This window comes from Argiope bruennichi, chromosome X2 (genome assembly GCF_947563725.1).
Source record: "Argiope bruennichi chromosome X2, qqArgBrue1.1, whole genome shotgun sequence".
Classification (NCBI taxonomy): Eukaryota; Metazoa; Arthropoda; class Arachnida; order Araneae; family Araneidae; genus Argiope; species Argiope bruennichi.
Window position 1 is genome coordinate 11,953,231 of NC_079163.1, and position 22,819 is coordinate 11,976,049.

A 22,819-nucleotide genomic window follows, 5' to 3' on the forward strand; every position below is an offset into this window, starting at 1 on the left:
GAAGCTTTTTTGTTTATTTATATATAACTAATCAAAAATTGATGAATTCATTATTTATCATATGGCAGAATAATATCAAAAATTGTTTCAGAACTTTAGATTGATAGTTAGTTTCAAATGCTTTCATGGGCAAATTTGACGATTTTTATATTCCAATTATATTTATTTTCATAAATTTTTAACTTTTACAAAAGAATTAATGCAAAATATGTAATGAAGTAATACTGATCTATAGAGTTAAAAACATTTTAATTTCCAACTGTGTTCATGATTGAGTTTAACAATATTTCTCATTTTGTTATAGTGTGACATAATTTCAACTGATCTATTATTTATCAAACAAGAATGTCACGTGTGATGATGTAATAACACTGTCTAAAAGTTTTCAATAAGCTGTGTGTACGAAAGTATGAGACCAAAATTTATGTGTTTAGTTTCGGTGTTGTGTGAAGGGAATTGGGGTAGGTTATTGTTTTCTCGTTATTTTAAGGGGAGGATGCGCATGCTTGCTGTTTATTGTTTTTCTTAAAATTAGTTTATTTACTATCGTTTAATGAGGTAAGTGAACATTTTGAGATCTAATATATAGATTTTATCTTGTCATTTTTTGACACATATACATTCATTGTTTATTAGCTCATTTTTTAATCTATTGGTATTGCTTGATATCCAAATGACAATTCATATTTTTTCCTTTACAAGCATGTGAATAATATATAAAAAGTATAAACGCTGTTTGCTCGTTCCATGTGAATAATATTTGCAATTAATGGGAGTCTATTTTGATTGTAATTATCAAAATTTTGTTTCTAGTGATCGAATAGTTTCATGCATGTGTTAATGCAAAAAATATGTATGTATTTTTTTAAAAATTCGAATATGAATTATTGTTTAATGTTTCTATTTTATGTGTCCTATGAAAACAAAATTCATATTTGAATCATGAACATTTTGAATTCAGGATTCGCTACAAAATAAGAATTATAAATAAGGTAATTCTTTTAAAATTGTCTATAACTCTGTTTTGATACTTAAATGCTTAAATAACAATGAATTATCCTGAAAAACTATTGTAGTTGTATTCTGTAAATAATTAATATAATCCAGATTGGAATGAAATTATTTCTTCACATAGTGATGTCAAATGATATTTTTGAATACTTCCTTTATTAAAAATTATTAATTTTTTTTTTTTTTTTTTTTTTGCTCTTATTGCATATTCTTGGTTTAACATTTTGCATTTAAGATCTTGTAAAAAATTATCAAATGGAACATAAAAAAAGTAATTGAAATTTTCAGTACTTATGATTTTAACAATACTTTAATTACTCTAAAACCAGAGAAAATATTTGACTTCATATATTGCCAAAAATGATATTTTCCTCAGTGCATGGATACTTTCTTGTATAAATATGCATATCAAATATTTATCCTTTTACTAAATTTTTTAACTTTAAATCCAACACTTTTTAAAATTTATATTTTTAGTCGGTCAGTGTGTGAAACAAACTTTTCATTTTTCTTATGGAATGATTTATATTATGTGGGTACCTATTGATCTGATATGCATTACAAATGTTTATTTATTTATTATTTTTTTAACGATTCATTCCATATACAACTTTTAAAAAAAATCAACATTTTGAAGCAAATTTCTCTTTGCTGTGAAAAGATTTGTATTATCCAATGGATATCCAAATTCTAAACACAAGTAATGTTCACATTGTTTAAATGGGATTTTATTTAGAAAGTGGGTTTTATATGTATGTACTAGCTGTTTGAAAAATGGTTTCAATGTAAGTGTGTAAATATAAAGGGAAAAAATGTTGTGAATTAAATATTTTTTGCAGTGAAGCTTAATGGATATTTTAAATTTACATTTTTACTATTTAGTAAAATTAAAATATTTAGACATTTTAATGATAATATTTAAAACATATATGCAATTATTTCAAAATTTGATACTTTAGTGAAATTTGAGTTAAGTTATTATTTATATGCAATAACTTTTAATTTCTTGCATTTAACTAGACATGGAGAAAGAAAAATAAAAGGTATTTAAAATTATTCCATTTTGATAAATTAAGTATGGTTTAGTTTTAAAAAAATAATGTTTTATTTATTTTTGGGATTTGTTTAAAAGTAATAACTTTTTTACATACAAAATATTTATTCTATACATTTCAGGAAATTAATTTTTAAAAAAATTATTTTTATATAGTTTTATTTCTAAATCAGCAACTTAGTGATATTATTTTAATCTAAAATAAAACTGCTCTGCGAAGCCTTTATGGATGTTTTTTTTGAAAATCTTTTAAGCTGGGAATCATAAACTATAATTCTTGATCTGAAATAATATTGCATATATGAATTAAATGGTTGAGAAAACTATATTTTATATTTGTTGGATTTTTTTTATATTATCAACAAAAATTATACTGAAAGACATGTAAATGCATTATTTCATTGGAATACTTAAATATGTAAAGTAAAATTTTCTATGTTAATCTTTTACAGGTCAAGTTTTTCTCTCTGCTTCTGTTTATATTTGGGAATAGATTTTTTTTCTTCTTTTTTATGCATAGAGTTGTGTAATATTTTATATAGTCTAAAAGATGCGAATTAAAAACTTTAAGAATATTTGCTGTTATGATTATATGGATCTAACTGGTTTTATATTTAAAAGATATATACAAATATATTTAATTTTCACCATTAAAAAAGAATTAAAGCACAAAACTGATGTAAGTGAAGATATTTGCAAGGCTGATGTAGAAAATATTATGATCTTAAATAAACATTAGCAAAACAGAAGTGAAGACAAAATGTAGTAAAATTGTAGTAGTTTTAATATAGTAAAAGTATTTCTTTGAAACTGAATGTATTTATTTCTTATCACAGATTTATGTCTTATAGTTATGCAATTATTCAATGTATATGTAAAATATTTTTGAATTCGGTTTAGTTGTTTTTTTAAAGAAAAATAATCTGATAATATTTATTAAAGCATAAACTATATTTGAACAAACTTAAATAAAAAAAAATCGTTTGTTTATTTTGTACTTGAAATATTTTATCTATTTTCTTGTTCTTTTTTAATAAAGTGCTAAAAGGATATAATATATATGAAGCCCCCGAGAAACTAAAAGCTTTAATTTTACTATATTCTATAACTGTTTAAATCAGACTGATTGTTCTCTTTAGTATTTAGTTAAAATTGATGTATTCATTTTACATAGCTAAAATAAAAACTTTATGTTAAAAGTGTAGTTATGATGTATTAATGTGATGTTTTAAATGCAATCTAAAAGTATTCTAGTTTTGTAGTTTTCCTTATTATAATACGTTATTTGATAAATATCAAAATTCAATTATCAAAGTTTTTATGTAAATGTTAAATCTTATAAGATATATAAATTTACTTAAAAATAAAATTCTTATTTTACAAAATTTTGCAAATTTTCTTATAACAAAACTATTTTTTTTTCTTGCAATAAAATTATATGTTTAAACATATATTCTATTCATATATATATATATATATATATATATATATATATATATATATATAATTATTTATAATACATGCCTTTTTTACAAGAAAGTTGTCTAACATTTGGCTTTTGTTACGCTGCAAAATTTGGGAAGAATAGCACACAGCATTATCGCTAAATGAATTTATAGCATACATAGCTTTTGTCTTGTTATGAGGAAGCTTCTCAACATACGATGCAATAATTTCCTACGCTATCAACATCTTTTTTATTTCACTGATGAGCTTATTATTTCCTCCTTACTTGACCAAATCTCCTCCGCAGCTTTTTGTTGCGAGACAGAATGTAGTTCCATAATTTCCTCAGTATTTCTGGTTATGTTCTTCCATCAGCTCATCGGTTTCGCTGCTTTCCACCTCTAGCCTCGTAATTGGTCAATGGTACAATCTCTTCAATTAAGTTTTTATGGACGCTGGTTCAAACCCTTCAGAGTCGCATTCGACAACATTATCTGGCTAAAACTTCTCCAGTGTGGATATAATGGTCCTCTTCAAATAAGCACTCAACACACTCTGATACAGGACAATATGGCATGTGATGTTACAGTGTCTTCTCGCCACTCATTCTGCAAAACATCACTTGTTAAGCGAGTCACATTTTTACATTTTGTTTTGCTCGTTATTCAAATAACTTTCATGAGAGGTGTGCGTTAGGTGAGGCAAGGCTTGACTGTATTTCAGGTAGCTTTTATAGCTTTTCTTTCCTCTTTAAAAGCCTAAATATGAAATATTATCAACTTTAATTAACATTCTTGTTTCTTTTTTTATATTATAATCTAGTGAGTTCAGTTTCGAATTCATATTTTTTATAAATGCATCTATGCCTTCAACATTTTCTGGATTGTATGGTTATTGTATGCTTTACACTTTTGCCTGAATAATGTATTTAGAATGTGGAAAATTTAAATACAAGCATAACTTTAATTAATATTCTTTTATTAAATCCTCAAACGAGATTTATATTATAAGGAAAGCATCAGCTTTTTAAAATAATTTGTATACTTTGTAGTTATGAACAAAATGGTGAAAGTTAATACTTTTTTAGAACATTGTTTAATCTCATGGGAATATTTGGTCTTTTCTTTCCCAGCATGGTCAGATAAGCCTGAGCTCTAGAAATAGGATCTCATTATTAGACAAGTGTATAGTTTCCAAAAGTTATATTTTTAAATCTTGCTACAAGTGGAGAAACTTTTTAAAGCATTTTCTTCATTAAATAACATAATACAACTGAAATATAAAAATGCTGAAGCATGGGTAAATTTTAATTAATCTTAAGAAATTAAATTTTATATTTAAATGCTTTGATTTACAAATAATTTTTACACTTATATGAAACACATGCATATGCTGCAGTGATTTGGTGAAGAGTAAACCTCAAAAAATTTTAAAATTCATAATCATATCAAAATCTGTAATAAATGAAAATGGCATCTAAATGGAATGTATGGAATGGCATCTAAAACTTTATAAAAGTAAGAACAATTATAAGAATTGCTATAACTTATAGGAATATCTTGCATGTTGATATAAGGAAAATGAATTCAGAGTTGTTTAATATTTATGTTATAGATTAACAAATGTTTTTTACTCTTTCTCTTTAATAATCCATAAAATTTTTTTCTCTCTCTCCTTATTAAGGAGTGAAGAGTCTCGAATAGGATCACCATTTCCAAAAATTAAACATTTGTTTCATTGAGATTTTAGTAATTATTTCTATGTATTTTAATATTTTTTGAATGCCAACATAATTTATTTTTCCATTTCAAGATATTTATTCCAAAAGCAGTGATCTTCTTGCAGGGGTAAGATAAATGTGTCTCGTTAAAGTTTGAAATAAATAATGTGACTGAAAGCTTGGTATTTATATTAATTTATAATGAAGGATAGATATTTTGCCTGTTCATAATCTGTTACTAAAAGCAAACTTTTAGTAGAAGAAGCAGAAACATCTCACTTGTCTTTCTTTTGATCTTGGAAAAGTGTTAGCCATATAAACTGTATATTTTGAATTATCCTGTGCATTGCCAAATAGGTTTTTGAGTTAATTAGAATGAATAAATCATGCTTTTAATAAACTGTCATTGATCTATATTATTTAATTAAAATTCTCTATTATGAAAAGGTATTACTCTAAAATACATGTGTGTAGAATCTCTTTTTATCTTTACTTTACCCTTAAAAAATATTTGCAGAAACCATCTGTAAATTTAGAATCAGTATGGAAATGATTAAAGTTTGAAACATTAGATTCAGTACTGCAAAAGAAATGCACGATTTTCAGTTTCATGAAAATTCAGTTGTATAGTATTTATTGGATTAAGTACAATATTTTGTCATCATGCGCTGCTTTAAAATTTATTTCTTATTGAATATTTACACTTTTCTTTATTAAAAAAGAATGATTTAAAAACTGTGCATGTAATTAATATAAAATTCTCATAAATTCAGCGAAATATCAATCATTTCTGTTTTTTATTCTGGGGATCTAAAAAGTCATTATGTGGTATGTGAAAGGTGGTCTGTAGTAAGTAAAAGATCAAGAATTCTTGCTTTAGACTGTAAAAAATTTGATCATCACTGATATACATTATGACAGAAACTAAAGAAAGCTTATGATTCATTAGATTTCAGGATTTTCAGACTGTCAAATAATGTGATCATTCCAAATATCTTGTTTTTAAGTCATTATTATCTTTTCACTCTAAAGCAAAGTCCTTTTTCCTTTTGCAAGGCATATTATCATAAAAAAACACATTTAAAAAGGGTAGGTGCTCTAGATTTTTCTCCTTTTTCACATTTGCCATATTTTGAGTATTATTGATGTTGCCATTACAATTTTGTAATAAACTGCCTACCGAAGAATAGGTTTTCATGTTTCTCAACAATTTTGGCACACATAAGTATGTCAAAAATTTTGAGAGAACAACACTAGACATTTCTACCTTTTAGCATTTTTCTATTTTGTAATTTGATGTGTATTATGCCAGTATGAATGCCTCTAAATTTTTGATGATTTTGTATTATCTGATAGAATTGTCCCATTTCCAAAAAAAGTTTTAAACTATTGTGAATGTTTCCAAATCAAAGAAGGTAAAAGATTTTTATTTCTGTGCATTTAAGCACAATAAGAGCTCTTGTTTCCCAGTGTAATATGATAATTGCATATATCCATCGAAGTTGAGTCAACCATCTTTAGGTTGCAGTCTTATAGTATGCATTTATCTTCAGTGGTGCCGACAAATTTGTGAAATTCCCCTGTAATCGGAAAGCTATCTACAACCAATAATTACAAAATTCGGTAGTGAAATCTTTCATTTAGAAGAACTTCTGAATGTATTTACAAGGAATGCAAACTTTGTAGCAAATTTATTTTTTCCCTGATATATACAGTCGGGGGAAGGGGGGGGGGTTCCCGTGCCTGAAAGAAACATTTAATACTTAATTTGATGTGTTATTTTATCATCTGTAATAAAATATTTCTAATATCTGTCTCGTAGCTTCAGCCTAGGAATAGAAAAACCCTTGTGTTTTAAAATTTTCTTTATAATTTATTACTGTTCTTTGAATTGAATAAATTGTACAGAAGTCAAGTAAATTTGAAGCAGGGGTTCCTATAAAAGAATATAGTAAAGATAGAAATTCTTAATTTTATCTTTCAAAAAAAGAAAGACAAAAAAAAAAAAAATGGTGGAAGAGGCATTTTCTACGTGTTAGAAGCAAAACTTTTCAGTTAATTTGAAATTCATAGACAATTGTTGTTTTAAACTAAAAAGAAAAAAAAAGTTGAATTCCATTTCAACTGTTTTAGTTCAAAACAATATTGTTTTACTCAGAAATTCTGTCATAAAAAAGAAACCGCTATAGCATTTAAAAAGATTTGTATTCTATCGAATATTTAACATGTTTTTGATTTTAGTCAGATTCCCGTGGGAATGCTATTATTCATCATCTCTCAGTTTCCAGACTTACGAAATTTACTTTTTGTTTTTAATGTATTGAATTCTACATTTTCTTTGGAATTCCCACTAATGAAAGCTTTTTGTTGTGAAGGTCAAATCTCAGATAATTTTTTTCGCTTGCCATGTAGAAATCGATATTTTGAATGTACGATTACAGATGTGTTCAAAGAAGTGAATCGACGTCAAATTTTGGTAAGTTGCAATTAGAAATCGATATTTGGACTATACTATTACAAAATTTTATTCATAGTTGAAAATGAAATAGGCTAACCTTCCAACATATTTTGAATTGTTATTTAGATGCAACGTTTGCGAATAAAGCCAAATTCTTTTTTTAACAAAAGCGAATTATTATTTATAAGCTATACATTAATAGTATGCTATAATTAGAGGTAATTATGGCCCAATTTCAAAACGTGAGACATGTGATTATGTGTTATCCGAGCATGCAGGCGGGTTGACGAAAGATTTTTCTGATCACATGAGTTTACGAATTTAAATGATTTAGGGTATTTGAAGATATCGAACTTTTAGTTATAATTATTGAAAATGTTAAATGTTAAAATTAAACTTGACTTCTAGGTTCACATTTTGTCATACTGCATTAACTTAAGCATATAAAATTACCGAATGAAATGCCGCATCAATAAAAATGAGAATATTAAACATGAAGATTTGGTACTTTCTTATTATAATGCTAAGTAATAATTCATGAGTGTTTTTTTTCCCCTCTTTCAAATTTAAACGAATGGCAAAATGTTTTGTATTATTTGAAAGAGAATATAATGCTCTGCGATAAAAGTAGAAACGAAATAGAATTTGGGGAAAGAAAAATTTGAGTGAGAAATTTTCCGTAAGTATATTAATGACAATTATCTCAGTAGGCTTGGAGAAATTCTCGACGTGAGATTCCAATGTTAAGTTACTTATGAAATTTATATTGTATCTCTCAGTGCGCTATCCGTCGTTAATTTTCAGGCTTCGAAATGGAATGGAACCTATTCTTCGTCAAGCAACCAGAGGAATATTAAAATAAATGAATAAATAAATTTGAAAAATCTCATGAATTATTACTCTTCCCAATAATTTTTCTTTGAACCAGTCGGTCTTACTGCGTAATACATTTCTTTACTTATCTTGCGAAATGTGAAAGTTTTAAGTAATTCACGCAGTTCCCTTCACTGATGCGTGATTAACGTGATAATTCGCTTTATGTGGTGGCTCATCTGGTAAGGAATAGTTGTAGTCTGTTGCTTTCTTTTTATTTATTTATTATTTTTGCTACTTGGCAACGAGGAAGAATTTGTATGTTCTAAATTCATGCCTTTGATTCTGTTGCAGTAATTTAAGCAATGTAGTGCAATTTCAAAGATATGCTGAAAGGATGGGCTTCTTAGATTTTGCAATATGTGAATAACGTTGCTAGTTTTCTAAAATTTCGAGAGAATGTCTATTCACTCCCTTTTTGTGATGATCTTTCGTTATATTCCAATGAGTTTAAGACATGTTTCCCCCGTAAAATCAGTTTTGAATGACATGAAAAATAAATTTTTCAATGCAAATTATATCTGCTGGTTCAAGTTTAAGAAGCTTTTACTGTATATATCTTTGAAATAAATGAAATATAATAATTATTAAAGGAAATATTTTATCGATATGATTCAGTATCTGTTGTTTATTTTCCACTGAATGCTTTGTATGTATTCATTAATATTTCGTTTTCCTGTAAATGTACAGGATGAGTTTTAATTAACCTACAAGTTTTCGGAATAGCAGGTTGTACTAAAAACTTCTTTTTTATTGAAAAGAACACGGAAAATGATTTTAATGGATAATGTTTTTTTAATGAGAATTTTTCGAAACATAAACATAACATAATAGTGTAGGTTTATCAGTAAAAATAATGTTGCTCTTGAAATCATTTTGAAAATAATCAAACTTTCTTCAGGCCTTTTGCCATTGCCCAAGAATGTATGTTTTTTAATGTTGAAGACAAATTCCGCGAGAATAGCGTTGCATTTTCACCGCATAAATAGCAGTTATTGATAATGAAAATGTGATGTTTTGTTGAACGTGGCGGTTTGGATGAAAGTGATGTTAAACTATTTCCTTTTATGAATGGATGCATCATTTTTGTACCTATTCATAGCAGCATCAGGTGCAGCCCTTGGGACTTTATTTCAGCTGAAAGCTTCAGGGTAATTAAACCAGATGCATTTGGAGTAGCATTAAAAAATTTTAGAAGACATCGGGGACATAAATGTCCCCTCCTCCCTTGAAAACAAATCGCTTATGGGAAAATCAGAGAATTTGTGCTTTAGAGCAGAGTTTCTGAAACTTTTATCCTCTCACGACACATTTCTATTGTAGAGAGAGAAAAAAAATGTATGTACCTAATAAAATTAAGTAGTCACTGAAGCATAATAATAATAAAAGAGATTATTAAAATATCTTTGTTTTCAAATTTTGACGATAGGCCTCAAATAAAGAGAGCTAATTAAAAAAAAAAAAAAATCTGAAATTTAATATTGAAGAATCTGAAGGATAGAAATGCTGTCTGTTATTGCGACCTCAAAATTCATGTGTGCGATCACAATAAGAATCGGAAAGAAGCCGTAGAGAAATCCACTGGCTATGAAAGAGAAGGATTCGAGCAATTTTATTTTATTTTGTTATTGAGAATCTTGAAGCGAATGTGCGATATAAAAATACCTGTTTTTTTTCTTCTTTTTTTTCTTTAATCTTGGAAATCGCATGCTTCAGTAACGAAAGGTGAGAAGGGGAGGGTTGTATTCGTTGCATTTACATTCATTCGCCAGTTAGTTTAACTTATCTTTTACTAGATGCTGTTGTGCAAGATGCAATAAAAAATCGTTATCCTTTAATTTGTTTTCTGTACGCATCCAAATTTAAAACAAAGAATTTGTTACTATTTATAAATTTACCTCCCCCCTTAAGATATAAAATAGTGCTCAAAAATATAATTATATAGCAGTAATTATACTCATTAAAATAATTTTTTTATTAGCTTTTAACTTGAAAGCGTTTACTAATTAAAGTTCAAATAAAATTTCACCTTAGTAGAGTGTTTTTCGTGCGTACTTCATGCAACCATTTTTCTGCATTCAAAAGTACAGTTAGTTATTCGTCTTTTTAAATTATTCTTTGCTTTGTGTTTTATATGATAAGGATGGGTGGATGATGAATGGAACCTGAAAGAATATATACATCTTCCCTCCGAATATTATTATCCGTCTGGCAACTTCATTTTTTGATTTTTGTGTATGGCTGTGAAACGTTTCAGAAGCGTAATTCAATGCGTTGTTATTAGATTTTGCGGTCTGGATTTGAATAAACTCTTGAATACACGTAAATGATTTCGTTGATCTATTGTATTCGAGTCTCAACGGCATTTGCACCTTTTGTGCTGATAAGAGTGGCCTTCTTAAGTCAAACTGAAGTCCTTAGACTGTAAACATTTTACCCAAAGTTTTTATGGAATTCACACATATTTAGACTGAATTATTCGTTACTGATAAATGAGCTGATAAGTGAAGCGAGTGTTTCATGTCATCAGTTTAAAAATGTGAATATTACGATCTTAAATGGGAATGTATAAGGATTCATAATTTTTCATGAGTCAAAATTTTAATTCCTTATGAGAGATAAGTTCTTTTTTATGCTCTAATTCATTACTATGGAAATCGGTACTCTGAGTTGTATTATATCCTGGCTATCTTCATGAAATAACCTTAGTAAAAGCGAAGTAAATAAATAGTAGACTTGAATTCCCCGTAATATTTTTAGGCTGAAAGTGCGAAAGCTAGTGTGAAAATGCGAGTTTATTCAATACACTTGATTAATTATGGGAAAGAAAACAAAGATATCGTTCTAAATATCTTAAGGCGTGAAAAATAATGCCTTGTCAGAGTGTTAATAAACTTTAAAAAATTATGTTGTGCTGAATTACTTATTGCAAAGCTATTTAACTAATTTCCCCCTTTTGCTTCCTTGATAAAATCTTAAATTTATTATTCTAATTTTCCTATTTTGGTATTCTAATTTGGTGCTACAGAGCATTGCATTTTTGTGCATAACAGTATACAAATTTAGTCGCTTCTTTAAACTAACTTGAGGAGCAACAACAACAATAGATAGTGAAGTTTTTCTCCTAATTCGTTTAATTAGTTACACAGTGATTGTTCCTTATGCTCACATTTAAAAGTAGAAATTGTTTTACATTCAAGGTATCGTAATTAAATTCAAGGTTACATAAAAAGATTAAGCTTCTACACTATTATAATGACATCATGAAAGGATGCATTCATGATGTCATTAGGGAAGCATATCGAATAAAGAGTAGTAACAGGATAAATATGAAGTTCAAGATCTCTTCGCTCTTGAGTCAAATAACTGTTTTCGGTTCATAATATTTCAAGGAACTGTAAGTTCAAAAAATAAGTTTTTCAAATTATAATAATTTAGAGTTTTTAGTGACGGGAATTCGTTAAAATTATTATTATTTAAAAAAAAAAAAAAAAAACCCTAAAAGCAGGGAGATTTGCTTAGTTAAAAATTTCTGTCGTTTAATATAATTGTGGAGAGAATACTTTGGATATCAGTTATGATTTGTAAGAAAATTAAATAGTTTTGAATATATATATATATATTTGATTATAAAAAAAGCATATCAATTTAAATAATAACTTCATTTTGTTTCCATATCTGGGATAAAACAAAATCGGAAGTTTCCAAAAAGTAAAAATTGTTGAAACCTGTTTTATCATCTTATATAAATATGAATAGATATAAATAGTTATTTTGTATGATTTACTTCACCGTTCAATTTGTAATAAAAAAATATTCATTTATGTTACACAAAGTATCGATTGATGTTCAGAATTTAGGTAATTTTTTTTGTTAAAGTTTTATTACATTTTAAGCATAATAAGAAATGAATCTAATACTTTCAAAAATTGCACCTTTCTCAATATTTGAATAAAATCCAACTATTAAATTGACTTTAAAAGGAAGGTTAAATCGTGCAAATAATACACATTTTTTATATTTGAGTTTGAAATTGACAGCTGCTAAGGGAAGGAAGTTCTATAAAATTGTTTCTGTTTTCTAGATTTGAAACAAACAGCTAGTTTTAGAATAGGAATTTTTCTCTTCTGAATTTTTTTTTTTTACAATTATATTGCCAATTAAGACAAATTCTTTTGAAAATGGTATCCCCAGGTGGCGGAAATACCAATAAAAACTGCTATTGTGATGCAGTTTTTATTAGTATCTCCGCCATTTTCCTTATTGGTATTTCCACAACCGCTTTGGCATGCAGTGACAAGCCAAAGCGGTGGAGGTAAGAGGGCGCGACTCTCTGTTTTCTTTTAGTTTTTAAATCAGAATATTTTTGGAAAATATGTACTAAAAATTTTGTTGAAATAATTTAGTTATCGGAGGAAAAAGTTGTCTTTGCAAAAACGACAAAACTGAGTTTGCTGTGCGGTAAAAATGCCGTTTCTGTTTCGTGGTATTGCATTAACACAAAATTCGTCAAAATCAGCTTTTTAATAGATCTTAAAGTACATCTTTTTTATTTAGATGAGCAATTAATTTACAATACTGTTTTAAAATCTACCGATCCTTTAGAGTCTGTATACTTCAGATAACAAAGAATGACATGAGGTGGCAAATGTTGAATATGTTAAAGGCAAATAATTAAATAGGGTTGCATAAAATCCATTATCTTAACGAGAAACAAATACCAACAGAAAAAAAAATCAATTGGGAACTTTTTAAATATATCATACATAATTTGTAATAAAGAAATATCATTTTTACTGTTTTTAAACTATACAATTTGTTTTATATAATTAGAAATTGATGCATAAAAGTTAGAAAAACCGGCCGGAATTTCGGATATTAAACATCAGTTTGGTAATAACAGAAATAATCAAGCTACACAAATTCAATGCAAGTTGCGGTTAAAATGAAAAGGTTAATCTTGGAAGGTGCCTTCATGGAAAATGCTTTGTTTTAAGTTTTTAATGTTAAAAAAAAAATGTCTTTGAGATTATCTTACCCAGGTTTTAAAAATTGCCAAAGTATTTTTTAATTCTTGTAAGCTATTCAAAGGATTCCATTTACCAAAAAGTTTAAAAAATCAAATTCATCGGTAATTCGATTTTTACTTCCTTCGATTTATGATGTGGTAAAATCAACGAGAATATTATTTCTTGTGAAGATGCGGCTTTGGCAATTAAGGAACTGAAATTTTCTTTAACTGTTGAGATTTATAATATATCGTCTTTTATAGTTAAAGGATATGTAGAATTGTTTATTTATCCCCTTATTATTTCATTTCTTTGAAAACTAGTACATTTCTTGTTGTTTGGAAGCAAACCAAAATTATTCCTCCTTATAAAAAGTGTAACACAAGTGATTGGAAAAATTATCGACCCATTGCAGTTTTAAGTCCTTTGTCTAAAATATTTGAAACTATCATGTATAAAAAGCTTTTCCACCAAATTAAAAATTTGATTTCATTATGGATACCTTCCAAAACATTTAATAACTAATAATGTATTTTGTATGGAAGGAAAAAAAAAATCCTATTTTAAAAAGGGTTGTCAACTTGATGTTATTTATATATTGATTTTTCTAAAGCTTTGATTAAATTGATTTTGGTATTCTTTCAAAGAAACTGTATAATATTTGTTTCCATAATTATTTTACTGATTGAATTTATTCTTTTTCAAATAATCCAGCGTCATATTTTTTATTTTAATAATGCTATTTTTCATAAGTTTACAAGCACTTCTGGAATCCTTCAAGGCTCTAATCTTGGATACCTGATTTTTATTTTATATATTTACTAGCCACCTTGTACTTAGAAATTTCAACCTTTGACTTATTTTTATCATATCAATATCTTATTTCATTTCGCCGAGATTCAATTTCTGATCTTAGTGTTGTCTTTGACATAAAATTTGATTTTTCAAAATATATTGATAACTGTTTCAATAGTCAGTGAAAAAAAAAAAAAAAGCTTGGATTTCTCAAAAATAACATTAAAAAAATAATATGTTGGTTTTACATGCTCTGTATTTCATTGTTGTCCGATCTAATCTTGAATATTGAAGTCTCATTTATGGTCCTTACTATTAAAATAAAATCGTAATTCTAGAGCAAATAGAAATGAAATTTATACGCTGATATAATGATTTATGATAAATAGTAATTTTTATTTACATGATATATATTTAGTTTATCTATGTAATGCGTTTAAAAATTCCTAGTCTGAAATCCTGACGTGATCTTTTATGTGTTATGTTTTTTATAAAGTCCTCTATAATATGGTAGACTGTATTCATATACTAAGCTGTATACATTTTACTGGAACAGACAGAACATTTAGAGTCAATAACTTATTTGAGAATGTGATTGATAAATTTAATTATGTAGATAAATTCTCGTTATATGAATTATATAAAATGTTCTGCAACTTTTCTGAAGAACTTGATATTTTTAATGTGTCTTTGAAATTGAATATATCCAGCTATCAGAATTTCTTATGCTCTTTTTCTCTCTTATTTTAAAATTTTATGTATTTGAAATTCATTTTGTAATTTATTCCGTAATTGAATTTTTGTTCTGTAGTGCACTTATTCTCTTTTTTAAAAAAATGTGAATTTGATTTTTACATTTTTATTCATTTCGCCTAATTTTTAATTTTCCATTATATGCAAAATCTCGAACAGTCATAAATCCTATACCAAAAGTTCCTTTTAAGTTCTTTGAATCAAATTTTAAAATTTTTCCTTGACCTCCATTACTATCGGTTGTGTTTTTTTTTCAGTCACTGTCGTTAAGTTTGAGTGTTACAACGTTTCTTTAGCAGATAAATATTTCTCATTTGAGATTTTGTGTTGAACTCTGCATTCGGAATGCATGTCAGAAAGTTAGATGGGGAAAATTAGATTTTTTAAACGTTCGAATTATTATTATTATTTACATTGAAATTGGGCAGTTTCGTGACTTTGCATCTGTTCCTTGAGTTGGTAGATTTTTTTGTTAAAAGGAAATATTTTATCTTAGAAATGTTCACATAAATTTTCTTTTTTTATCTACACTTTTTAAAAGCTTTTTCAACAAATTGCAATTTTTTTTACACATTTCCCTTAATTATTAATGATAATTCTTATTTTGCCTTTAGGTATACTGATCCGATTACTTTTGCAGCGTTCTAGAATTTAAAAAAAAATATTTCTTTTCGAAAAATTAGAAAAGTTGCCTTCTATATATTGTTTGTTTACAAATATTATTTTCTAATTATAAAGGAAACATTGCAATATCAGTTTATATTATAATTTAAAGTCTGACCAATAATTATAAAAAAAGAAATATTATTAATGGCAAATTATTACTTATATATTCTGTTAAAAACGTTCAAGTATGAGTAGCTTCTGTATTTACTTGATAGCGCAGCAACCAATAAAAGAGAAAATGTTCTTAAGTGATTTAACTTCCCAATAGCAAATGCTTGATGAATTTACTTTTAACCGAGATGATTTAAAATGCTAATTTATTAAGGAATTATGAATAAAAAGTCGAGTGTTGCGTTATCTTAAAAATAAGTTATCTCACATATACGACAAACACACAAAGGACTGTTTTGAAGAGTTTGTTTTTGGCCCTGTCGTGATAAATGTCTTCAAACCTAATTTTTATTTAAAGAAATATTGCTGCCTTTATGTCGAAAATTATTCATTGTTCCTGGAATGTTATTTTGTCCCACTATTTCGGAGGTTATTGAACTCCATGTTTTGAGCATGAGGAAAGTTTTTGTTGATAACATTCCGTTTCTTTCGGTAAAATATTATTTTTTTTACGCTTTTCTCGCTAGTGTAAAGGTGGATTTTGGATTTAATCGTAGTTGTCAAAAGACGAGTTTGGAAAATGTGTGTTGCTCATCTTGTTTACATTTTTTTTTTAAATAAATGTGGTTGTTTCTGATTGCATCTTTCTTGTTTTCATATTTATTTCATTCCACCAAATTTGACTTGCTTAGCAATAATAATCTCGTGTTCATTCTGTATTTGAATGGCGTTATATGCCAATTTTTGAAGAAAAATAAGTAAAAATATTTCTTTTTCAAATTTTCTAGACCCGCATATTATGTATGAAATATTTTTCTTTTGAAATTCCAAAGAATTTCAAAATTTAATAAAAATCAATTTACGGAGAATCCCTTGCACTTCACTGGCAAAACCTAGTGTGCGATTGATGAATTATCCCATCTGTACTTGATCTGTAAATTTCTTGAAGGGGGGAAAACACAGTGGGAGTCGTCTCCAAAAGACTATATCGCATTCTCTAATAGAGGTGTTATCTACCGCAAAAAATGATGGACCTTGAGTAAGGCAGGGAACGCCGTGTATGGCATTGGCATACAGTAGTTAAAAAAATATTAACCTTTTGCGTGACTTTAGCATTTTTCCTGAATCTATCATATGATCCTTGGCGAGTTTTCCCTGGCATACGGTAAATAGCATCCAAAAATCAAATCTATGTTTTAGATGGGGGCTTTTTCCAATCTAGCGAATTGGCTAAGCATAGTCCATTCCCTGCTCAGCTCAAAAGATTTCGGCTTGCAACAAACACTACTGCACATGTGGAGATATTGGAAATACACTTCACTAAGCGACTGAATGCATCCTCCCAATTTCCTGGTATTAACGAAAACCTTCTCCTAATTTATCAAGAATGGCTTAGGAGAATTGTAATTAATATTCTACCCAGGCAAAGAATCCACTAAAAAGTTAATTTCATTCTTCGAAGCAGAACACTGTTTCAATAATCTTTTGCTTTTAATTTCATTAGTTTTAATCCTGAATTCTCTTCAAAAGAAAAACTGGTTTTTGGAAGTAAACAATCTCAGCAGAGCAAACACATGAACCGAAGTTGTGAGCTGAACATTTCCAACAGCCCGTACAACAAAATTTCGTATGTTGTTTTATCCATACGAAATTTTGAGTCAGAATTGAACACCTTTTCATTTGTTGTTTTTCAAAATGACGAATTTTTAAAATGCGCCCGAGTACTTTGAGAACATTTTTTTTTGTTTCTGTCTCTCTCTGTCTCTCTTTGTGTGTGTGTATATATATAATATATATTCTTTTCTCTGAGTCATGTTTTAGTATTTCCGTTATTTTTTCTTTACTATAATTTTTCGCTAATTTTCTGTAATTTTCAATTGTTGTTAGCATAAATGCCCTAAATGTCCTCTGGTTTTCTGTGTTATTAGTGTTTTTCTCTGTATTTGTATAGTTTTTTTTTCATTTATAATTCCTTAAGAATGAAATAATGATTCTTGACTAATAATTTTTAATAAAGGTAACGTTCTCATGCTCATACAACCGTTCAGTAACCATAATGGTTACAGGTACAGCGGTATGAGGCAGTGCTCTATAAAAATTTATTTTCTATCCAATGAAAATAGGAGCCTATTCCAACAACTGTGCGCTGACGGAGCCTAGTATTTTGATTCTGCATTAAACAATAGATACAAAAATACACAAATCTGATTGCTTGTTACTGCAATTGAAAGCCATTTTACATTGCTGCTTCTTTTTAATAAAGAGGTCACATCTTCAGGTATTGCAAAACATTTAATGAATATATTTACTCTCTTTGCAACATCTAAACTAAAAAAAGACCAAACTTGGTAACCACTGCAAATCAGGAAGTTTATGCCAAATTTAGCACCATTTTCCAAATACACATGATGAAGAGAAGATCATAGTTATCCTGAGAACCTTACGTATTGTGATGACTTTAAATCTGCTTGATAATTAGTTGCGTAATACGCGGTGCACGGAAAAACTTTCATTGTCTGGCATTACCGGTGCAGGTAATACCAGACTGTGCAAGTCATGAAGAATCATTGGCGCATGAAGGCCGATTTCCCCAAACTAGTATTTAAGAAAGGGTTTATATTTATTATAAGCGCGTTAATTTGCGTATATTTATTATAAGATTAATTTTAAAGAGTTAATTTGCTTTCTGAAATTTTTGTGCTCTGGTAACTTGATCTAAAAATATTTATGGCTGTGTCTTATTTCAAGTTAGTTATTACTTCCTGTCGAATGTATTAATGAATTTTGTGATGAATTAACTCTTTAAAAGGCCATTTTTTTCTAGTCATATTATGTTAAAATATTTTTAGGCTTGAAATTAGAATAAGAAAAGGGATTCATTTAGCTTATTAGATAAATTTAATTTGATTAATTAATTAAATTGGTTAATTAATAATTAAGTAACAAATCAAGACACATCATTATGTGTGAGATAAGGAACTGAAGCATCTAAGTTTCTGTCTTTCTAAAAGCATCTGTCAGTAAATGTTTGTAATGAATTATGAACGATAATGTTTGTTACAAAAAATTATTAGCTTCCGTTTAAATACAAATACATTAATATCGAATGCAGCTGTATTCTGGAAAGGTAATTTGCTCATACACCAGTGCCCATATCTATCGCCACATTTACATATTTACAAATTAAGCGTTTTATGTTAACATTAAACCAAATACCGACACTTCTATTATATATATATATATATATATATATATATATATATATATATATATATATATATATATATTTGAAAATTTAGATAACATAAAAAGTACCACTATTTAACTTTTTAAGTTTCTTTCAGGCCGTTATTTTAATGATATATCAGATCACAGCTTCCAAAATTTACTGCCTCTGTTGTTTTTAATTTAGTAAACAACGCAGCTGAGCGCAATTTCTGACGGAACTGAAATATTCTTTGATATTTTTAAGCTTTAAAAAAAAATCGCTTTTCAATAGGATTTTTAAAATATTATCCTGAATCAATTCTTAATGCGTGTTATAAATTATCTTTCGAGAATACTGGAGCGATTCATAGTTAAATAAAATTCTGCAGGTGGAAGATTCAATTCAGTTGTTTATAACTTTTTAGGAACATTATTTAATATACAGGAGTTCCCAAAATTGGAAACTACAAGCTCTTCTTTCTTTCTGAATGACGTGCTTGTGAATCTGGTGTACGTTAAATCTGCCGTGGATATTTTTGAAATAATCTCGACGTTTAAAATTTCTAATTCTGTTCTCATCAAACTGCAAGTAGAATTAAAAATCGGTTATTCAGCTGTATGAAAAAGATCAATTTCTTACAAAAAAAATGTGGTAGCAGATGTAATTAAAAATTATCCAGAAATATTAAGAAGTTCGGTAAAATGACTAAAAAGAAGTAAAAAACACTCCACCCAATCCTGGAAAAAAAAAAAAAGGAGAATGTAGAAAAGAATTCGTTTCTAATGCAAAGGGGGGAATTGAATACTAACAAAAAAAAAAAAAATCTTTATGTTTGTGTTAAAAAAATTTGCTATGTTTTCAGCTATGAGATACCGTATTTCTTCACTTAATTGAGGTCAGTTTAGTGGTTGTATATCCTGAAGAAAATCTTTCATTTTCTCTAAATGGAAAACTATATTCGGAAGTTTCGAGATTTCTAGAATTTTGAGAGGAAGTCAAGAAAAGATGTTTTTTGGAAGTGATTATCGATGGTTTAGTGGAAGTCGGAGTTGCTTTTCTAGTATGCCGTTGTCTTGTCTGGCATGGAGATGGTTCAAGCAGAAACATCCTTAGGAACGATTAGGACATAGGAACACCGCTCACACAATCTTTAACTCGACCTTTTAAAACATTCTTTGAATTATATTAATTGGACTCACTGCAAAAAAGCTTATCCCTAATCAGGAACGCTACTAAATGTTTCAGTTTATTTGTTTATGAAAAAACAAGATATTTGAATGATTTGAAACGGCATGATTGTAAAAACAAAATGGCACGGTTCCGGTTATCTCTGAAGCTCTAATCTTGATATTTTTTTCTCATACAATAGCAGCTCGTGTCTTCAACGAATGATCACTGAGTTAAATAACAGATCCATAAGCGAAATTGAGAGTGGAAATCGCTTGTGAAGGATGCCAGTTGTCTGAGACTTATTGTGTGCTACATTAGAAAAGTTGCCACGCAACAGCTTAGTAGCGCAATGCAACCAAAGATCATCACAAAGCATATACATACTCTTTACTAGGTGGATCTTATAATGAATTAGTTTTAATAGTCGATGACCAACAACAGATTCCTTTAATTTCACTGTAAAATCGAAAAACATGGCTTTTGTGGATTAAAGAAAATCCGTATTGTTCATTTGGTGAATGGAAATACGTTATCTAACAATCCAGATTTCTTATGATTGATGTTAACATCCGTGTGTGATCATTAATGGGATAAAGTTGGAAGGCCTGTTTCTCTAATCGGTGGGAATTCAAGAGTTGCCATTTCATTTGTATGGATTGATATTCTTACTTAGTGGTTTCAGACAACTATAAAATTATACCTTGAAGAATATTTACTATCATCAAAGCCAGAGAGGTTTATTACAATTATTTCTGCGACGATCTGGCTGTTCTTAGTATTTTTGTTACTCTATGTGCGTCTACAAAAAGAGTGAAAAATTTATCTTAGCTGAGTTTCCAGACCATAGCGTAATGGATAAGTTATGGTCTGAATTGGAAATGTTGATTCAAAAATTCGATGTTAAAAATGAAGAACGCTTAAAAACAATTTTATTAGAGGAATGTGAAAAAAATATTAAGCAAAATTACGCAAATTGCTTTGAACTACATTCCACGCTATGCGGAAATCGTTCTAAATGCGAAGCAATATGCAGCAAAATTTTAACCCATATTTTTTTTAACAAATTATTCAAGCATATGTTAATTTTGTGACGTAGAAATCTGTAAAAATTGTGTTATGTTGATATTTTCAATTACTCAATTCTTCTTTTTGCCTGATGTATTTTCATTATTATTTTATTGATTCTGTGAATATTAAGCTTGAAACAAACTTTAATATTGTTTCTTTAATCCTTAAAAGAAAAATAATGAAAAGGAAAACATAAAAAGTAGTATATATTTAATTCTGGAAATCATTGAGTTGACATATGCAGAAATGAAAGTATTTTTAGTCTTTCGCTTGTCTTAAACGGCCTGTATTTAGAAATTGTTTTATTTGGAAATATTCTGATCTTAAAAAAAAGTTTTTAAAAAATTAAACATTTTCTTGGAATTATATTTTTTAGCGAAGAAGCAGCAGTATTTTTCGCTGACAAATCAAAACTCAAAATGGCAGAAATTTCTGACATTCTTCATAAATCAGCCAATATTATGTTAGAAGTAGCATAAATTGAGCCTATTTTTGAGAAGTTATATTCTTTCCTCCTCCTTGCTCAAATAACTTAAAATTTATGTCTTCAACACAGTAAGTGAAAAAAAAAAAAAATGTTATCACATTTGTGCTTAAAGAAACAATCAAATTAAAACAGCTGTAACTTAAAAGCAAATTCAGATTATATCTTTCTTAAGGTAGCGATAATTTTAGATTCATTTTGTGATAAAAGAAGCGATGAAGTCTTTCAAAACATGTGCTAATCTATAGATTTTCTTTTTTCAAAATACATATAAATTTAATAACACTTTTTTTTAAAGTACATTTTTATTAAAAGTGGAAGTTTTTATTTTAATTATTTTCTACTTTTTAGTCTTTATTATAAATATGGAGTTTTCCAATCATTCCCCCCCCCCTCAAATCCATTATAAAGATATGCCATTGATACCAACCAAACTGATATACTGGAATCAAAATTTAATTTAATTAATCGACTAACTGAATATTCAGAAGTAGACATTTTAAAAACTCTAGTACATAAGAAAATGTGTAAAATCAATTAATTCCATACTTATGTGCATAAAACAAGTCTTTCTAAATAAAAGTTCTTCATGAATAGAAATACAGTACATTTTATTAAAGAATTGAGAAACTTGAAACGATTATCAAAACTGAAGAGGCTTTTCATATAATCTGTTTAAGATTGTTTAGCTCATGAAGAGTAAGAAATTATCAATTCTGTTTACTGCTGAAAGTGATAAGCCTAAGAAAGCAAAAGACAGTGCGTTTCTAACTTTTGTTTTTCTAGGTTTAAGTAAGTTAAGATTTTCGATTATTGTAGAAATCTTGGTTCCTGAGGAGATAATATTGAAGAATTGATCTGTAACTTATGTATTATAGGGAGGGAGGAGGAGTTAATATGTATTTTGTAGTGCATATTAAAGCGCACAAAAGGAATTAAGTAGTATCATATGCATGAGGTGAAAAGCCATGCATTGTTTTGTATGTGACGAAA

General features: G+C 27.9%; 1 protein-coding gene across 1 annotated transcript in view; it reads left to right on the forward strand.

Annotated features, from left to right (window-relative positions):
- The first annotated feature begins 421 nt into the window (after nt 1-421).
- The window catches only part of LOC129960417 (beta-1,4-N-acetylgalactosaminyltransferase bre-4-like), a 68,893-nt gene continuing 46,495 nt past the window's right edge, over nt 422-22,819 (forward strand). Inside the window, exon 1 of the mRNA XM_056073840.1 lies at nt 422-558. The gene's annotated coding sequence lies outside the window, so the exon portion shown is untranslated. The remainder of the gene's footprint in view (nt 559-22,819) is intronic.